The 5,674-nt window shown below is 33.2% G+C and overlaps 1 non-coding gene across 1 annotated transcript; it reads left to right on the top strand.

Annotated features, from left to right (window-relative positions):
* Positions 1–5,592: 5,592 nt before the first annotated feature.
* TRNAS-GCU lies at positions 5,593–5,674 on the top strand. The gene has a single exon. It is a non-coding gene; the product is annotated as a tRNA-Ser (tRNA).

Here is a 5,674-nt window from a genome sequence, read left to right as displayed (position 1 = left end):
AAGAATTCACCTCGTCATGGACCTTAGCTAAAGTTATAAGCTTCAAAGTTTGTTCGGAAACTTAAATCTCACCAAAGTTAAAACCGAGAAACTTGTTATTTGTTGAAACATTCTAGGCACTTTTAGCTCCGGATTCCTTCACGAGGTTTCTTCCTTATCTTTCCCTAAACCTTAGGAATTCATTTTAGAAGGAAAATTCTCATGTATGCAGCAAATTTCTAGATTCTTTCTCTCCACATAATACCAATTTTTTTTTTTTTTTTTTTTTTTTTTTTTTCTTCAGATTCTAAAGATTATTGAGAAACTTGATAGAGAGCTCTTCCGGCGTCAATTTCTTTATGAAATATTCTTTTCTCATCCTCTTCGAGTTTATATAATCCTTGGATTAAAGCTTAAAGGACCTCACTCGAAAAATTTGGAGTTTTTTCCAAAATTCATAAAAAAAATGAATCTTATAAGTTTTTTCTTGGATTGTCCTTTATTTTTAGGTTGTTAGATTTTGGGTCTTCATGAAACTTCTTCATTGAATGCCTAGAAACGGATTCGTATTGGTTTGGATAGATGAATTTTCTTGTAGTCTCGGATTGAATTTTTTAACTTTTTCCATCCCACGACCATGAAAACTCAAATTGAGGGAATGTGATCGGGATGTTTTCAGCACTTGATTCCTTCGTGAAACTTGTTGGGGAGCTAATTTAAAAGTGATTAGAATTACTTTGAGGGAATTTGATGAACTGTAGTCTCTTAATTTTGAAAACCCCGAGATCAATGAAATTCATAATCCAAAATCTTCCAACTCGAGTTTAAAGAACTTTCAAAACTTCATTTTTTTTTCAAATAAAAGCCCCTACTTAATACTTTATTGAGGAAGGGTAAACTGATTGTGAAACCTTAAAATCCTCTTAAATTTAAAGTTCACTTTTTAGAAAAATTAGAAAAATTACATTTTTGCCCTTTATGATTACGCCTTGAATCCTTATAATTCCTTCCTAGGGTATTAACCCTACTTATTTAGGCCCTTTGTCTTTGCTTAGGTCTCTTAGTTCCTATCCTCAAGTCTTTTAAACATCTTGAGGTTTTCTTATATATGCTTGAGTTAACTTAACCTTACCTGGGGCTTTACAAGTAAGTAATGTGACCATGTCGCAAGAGATATAGGGGAATGGACGGCGTCGCTAGGTGCTGAATCTAATATTTGAATCCTAATCTAAATATTTGAATCCTGATCTAAATATTTGATATGATTCGTTATAAATTGTATTAGAGCTCTAGGCTTATAGATTCAGTAGACTAGCCTATAATGTACACTCAGAATGTTTCCATTGTCTTGCAGCGAATGCTTCATCACAGTTAGGTATGCCTTACAAAGGATAATAAAAGATATGCCTCAGGAAAGATAATAAAATATATTATTTTTACTTTTTGTGACTTACTATAAGTGGTACACGAGGTATTAAGGATCCAAAACAGGTTTAGATTTTGCAGAATTTATATTCAAATCTTGATTTTGCTGAGGAAGATCAGATGTTTTAATAAGAAGTTTCAAAACATAAAATAACAATGTAGCTTCATGATTATTAATGTTTTCCACGCTTGTATGGATGTGGATTGCAATATGAGGTGTTCAAAATATGCTATATAATTATGAAACTATGAATTGAGATTGAGTGAAGTGGGAGATTCACGATGATGAAAGTATATGAATTTTTTTCAAGCCAATCTAGACTTTTCTCAAGTTTTACTTGATGGAATAACTCAAAAATCTATATGAACTATAATTTAAGGAAGAGTTAAGGGATTATGGAATAATTAAGACAAGAACGAAAATTTAAGGTCCTAAACCAGACAATTTTCTCGAAATTCAAGTGACTCTAAAATAATCCTCTCAATGGACTTTGATATCCATGATACTTTAATAGAAGACTTAGCATGACATGATTAAGTTATGCATGAAATGTGGAGGTCATTTTACAATGTTAAAGAGTTAAACAAAGGATAGGTGTAAAATAACCCAAATGATTCTAAATTTACATACCACTAGTTTATGACCCATTGGACCTCTAAATGACATTAAATGAAGTCTTATTTCGTGGAGGTCATTTTACAATGTTAAAGGGTTGAACAAAGGATAAATATAAAATAACCAAAATGATTCTAAATTTACATACCACTGGTTTAGACCCATTGGACCTCTAAATGACATTAAATGAAGTCTTATTTCGTGGTTTAAAATGATTGTGAAAAGTTTCAAGATCATTGTGAGATGTTTCAAGACTCTAAGGGAGTCCAAGTGTTATGAAACTTTATGTGTTACTCCCTTACGACTATAAGGGTAACCAAGGGAGAACTCATGAGGGGACTATATATGTTTGGGGTATGAATCATGTGGAAAAGGATAAACGTACTCGTAAAGATCCATTATAAGGAATTAAGGTTTTTGAAGCCATGGTTAAGCAAAAGATTTATGCATTTAAAGATGTGCTTAGGACTCATGGATTAGCCTCGGGTTTTTTCTTGGTTCAGTTTTTCGGCTTCTTTTTCTTTCGATCCACTTGTTTCTTATTTCTTTTCTTGCTACCAATGCTAATGGAGGTTTCTGGAAGATGTTGATGGTCTTTCATTAGTATCTTATACAGGTGATTTGCAATCGTTTTACCTTGATCAACAAGGCCCTGTTTCACTCAAATATCTTAATAAACGAGCTTAATAATATTTTATAATTTGACCGAGGATAAAAATATTGTTCTTCAAACTTGAGATGTGATATACCTGGGTCATTAAACATTGATCGCGTTCTTACACTGAAACAAGGTGAATCATTTGTCTTGGATCGGTACAATTAATCCATTGTAAAGCTTCATGTTTCCAATGAACTTCTCATTAAGCTCCCTTAACTTTGCTCGATCTTCGGTCATGTGGTTGCTCACTCTAATGTCTAAGTACCACATGTTTTTCTCCACTTGGTCTTCAACATCTCTGAAGGGGTTTGCCATAGCCTTCTCTTCATTGAGCACCAATAGGTTTGACATCTTCTTGGCCAACATGAGTGTAGGGCCTTTGTCATTTGTGTATGTGAAGTTTGCCTCACTAGTGACATCATCATTCGTACAATTCAAAAGAAGTAGCACGTGACTTAAGTATTTAAATATACTTAGTAAGTAGCCCAACTATTAAGGTTGAAAAATGCAATTACATGCAATTACGGTAAGACTTAGCTTTCCGTAGAACTTTTCCTTTAGTCACTACTTTCTAATCCTTGTAGGGTTGGATACGTTGTATTTCTCAATACATGGCTCACGCACATGCACATGGACCAACAAGTCATGGTCGTATCCCTTTACCTGATTATGGCCCAAGCATACTCATGCTACCGGAAGCCACAGAGAGAAAAGAGAATATATAATATCATTGTGCGTGTCTATACTAATCATAACAGGAAAATATCTCGATACACATTACATACAAAATGTGTGAAGTCCTTTAGTTTCAAATCATGGTACGTACTTATGATAAAAATCGTACCTCCATCCTTTCATGATATAACATTCCTATGAAGAATACATGACTTATCAATGTCTCACATGCATAGTGTTAACATGCAAAAATAATATACGCACCATGACATATGGAAGTAAATGTATCATATAACATTCATATAAAAACGTCATTTCATAATACAACATAATCATAACATAACATAGCATCATAAAACTATGACATGTACAAGTGCCACAGAGTACGTATCATTCATACAGCACATAGATTATCCAACCAAGCGTATGGGCATTTAACAACAAGCCCACTTATCGATTGACCTAAGCGCGAGTGGATTGTCACTTACATAGTAAAATAGCTCATTGATATGAAATTTAACCTTTTTTCTCAAACATATCGTGGGTGGTCGAGCATGATTTCCTCTTTTCATCAACTTTTATATCATCAATAGAGATAACGTTTGCATAAGAAAAAACCTGCAAATACTTGACACCCTTTTCCCGAATCGTCAAGAACAATGATAATATGGGCATTTGTTTCAAAAGAAAAGTAATTATAAATTTTACGAAAACACTATCATCTGTAATCATGGGTGATCTTGCTACATTATTCATTGTCGTTAACACTGCAAGCCTCCATTCTCTAAATCCATAGACTGCAATTCTTTCTTGAGACAATATGAATTGTAATCTGCACTAAGCTATAGCTAACATTAAAAGTTGTTAAAAGGATATGTCCAAACAACTGTTTTGAGAAGCTCGATAGTTTTGAGTTTATGTCATGGAATTCCTTCTAGGTTTACCTAATATAGCGAAAGGTCACACCGCCATTCGAATAGTGGTGGATGGTTGAACTCAAAAGCTTACACATGTTACTTCAAGTAAAGTCTCTATCCTAGAAGGAATATGTGAGATTATGTGATGTCAGTCTCGCATGAGTTTTCTATTCAAAGTAGGTCGAAGCCACCAACGACGACCCATGGTAGACATAAAAATTATGGTAATGAGTCCACTTATTCGTTTAATGTGCATTTGCATGGGCCATGCGTAGAGAAGTACTACATATCTAAGCCTACATGGATTGGAAAGTAAAGACAAAGGAAAAGTTCTATGAAAGGATAGGTACTACTATTATAATTGCATGTAATAGCATTTTCGGACCTCAAACTGAGACTACTTAATTAATACTTTTAAATAGTCGAGTCATGTGCTACTTTTTTTTTTTTTCAAGTATAGGCAATAAACCAATGTATGGACGTAAACTTTGCTATAGAGGCAATGAAAATAAAGTTAGAGTAATCGTATCTGTATTATATGTTTTGAGTCCTTAGGGTAGATTAGGATGTTTCATTTTCTTTTCCTTCTTATTTTGGTTCTGTTGTTTTATTTACACCCTTGTTAGTTTAAATGGATTCTAGGAATGTTTTAGTCTATAGTAGTTATATATACACATTAATTTTTTTTTAAAAGAAAAATTGGGTCCTTACAACAAGGGCCACTTATGCACTTTCTAAAACTTATTTTGCTAGAGGGTAGGCGAGAGAAGATTAATATTTCACAAGATGATCATATTTGACTCGATCCTAATCCGGAGTAAGTTCATAGATAGTAATTATTTTTATAATTGATTCAAATGCCTAAAATTTTGGGGACTTGACCAAATAAAACAACAGTAATAATTGTCTTATGAGATAAAATTCACTCCTTCTCAAATAAGGAAAAGTAGATGAGTATTCTCTTATAATGGTTGATTTCAGAACTTGAACAATAGAGCCTCATTTTCTCATTGTCTAACGACCAACTTTACTAGACTTCGAATCACAAATTGTTACATACATCGGAGGGTAAAATAGTGATAATATTATTCATTTTTTAAAATAGGTGACTCAAAAATAATTCAAAATATTAGAAATATAAATTTACATTAAGAATTTGAGACGTACCATATGCGTCCATAGAAGTTATACAAATGTTACAACTCAATACAATGTTCTGAAACGAAGTTAAAATATAAAACTCGGACAATGATGTAAATCTAACAACTCTTGCAGTTACATAACTCTTGGATTCTCCCATCATTGATCATCAATTGAAATTTGTTGCTTTGGCTGAGTGGTTAAGGCGTGTGCTTGCTAAGTACATGGGGTTTCCTCGTGAGAGTTCAAATCTCTCAAGCAATG

The sequence above is a fragment of the Cucurbita moschata genome, unplaced genomic scaffold (genome assembly GCF_002738365.1).
Source record: "Cucurbita moschata cultivar Rifu unplaced genomic scaffold, Cmos_1.0 Cmo_Scf00058, whole genome shotgun sequence".
NCBI classification, from domain to species: Eukaryota; Viridiplantae; Streptophyta; class Magnoliopsida; order Cucurbitales; family Cucurbitaceae; genus Cucurbita; species Cucurbita moschata.
Note: the sequence above shows the minus strand (reverse complement) of the source record. Positions and strands in the feature narration are given on the sequence as shown.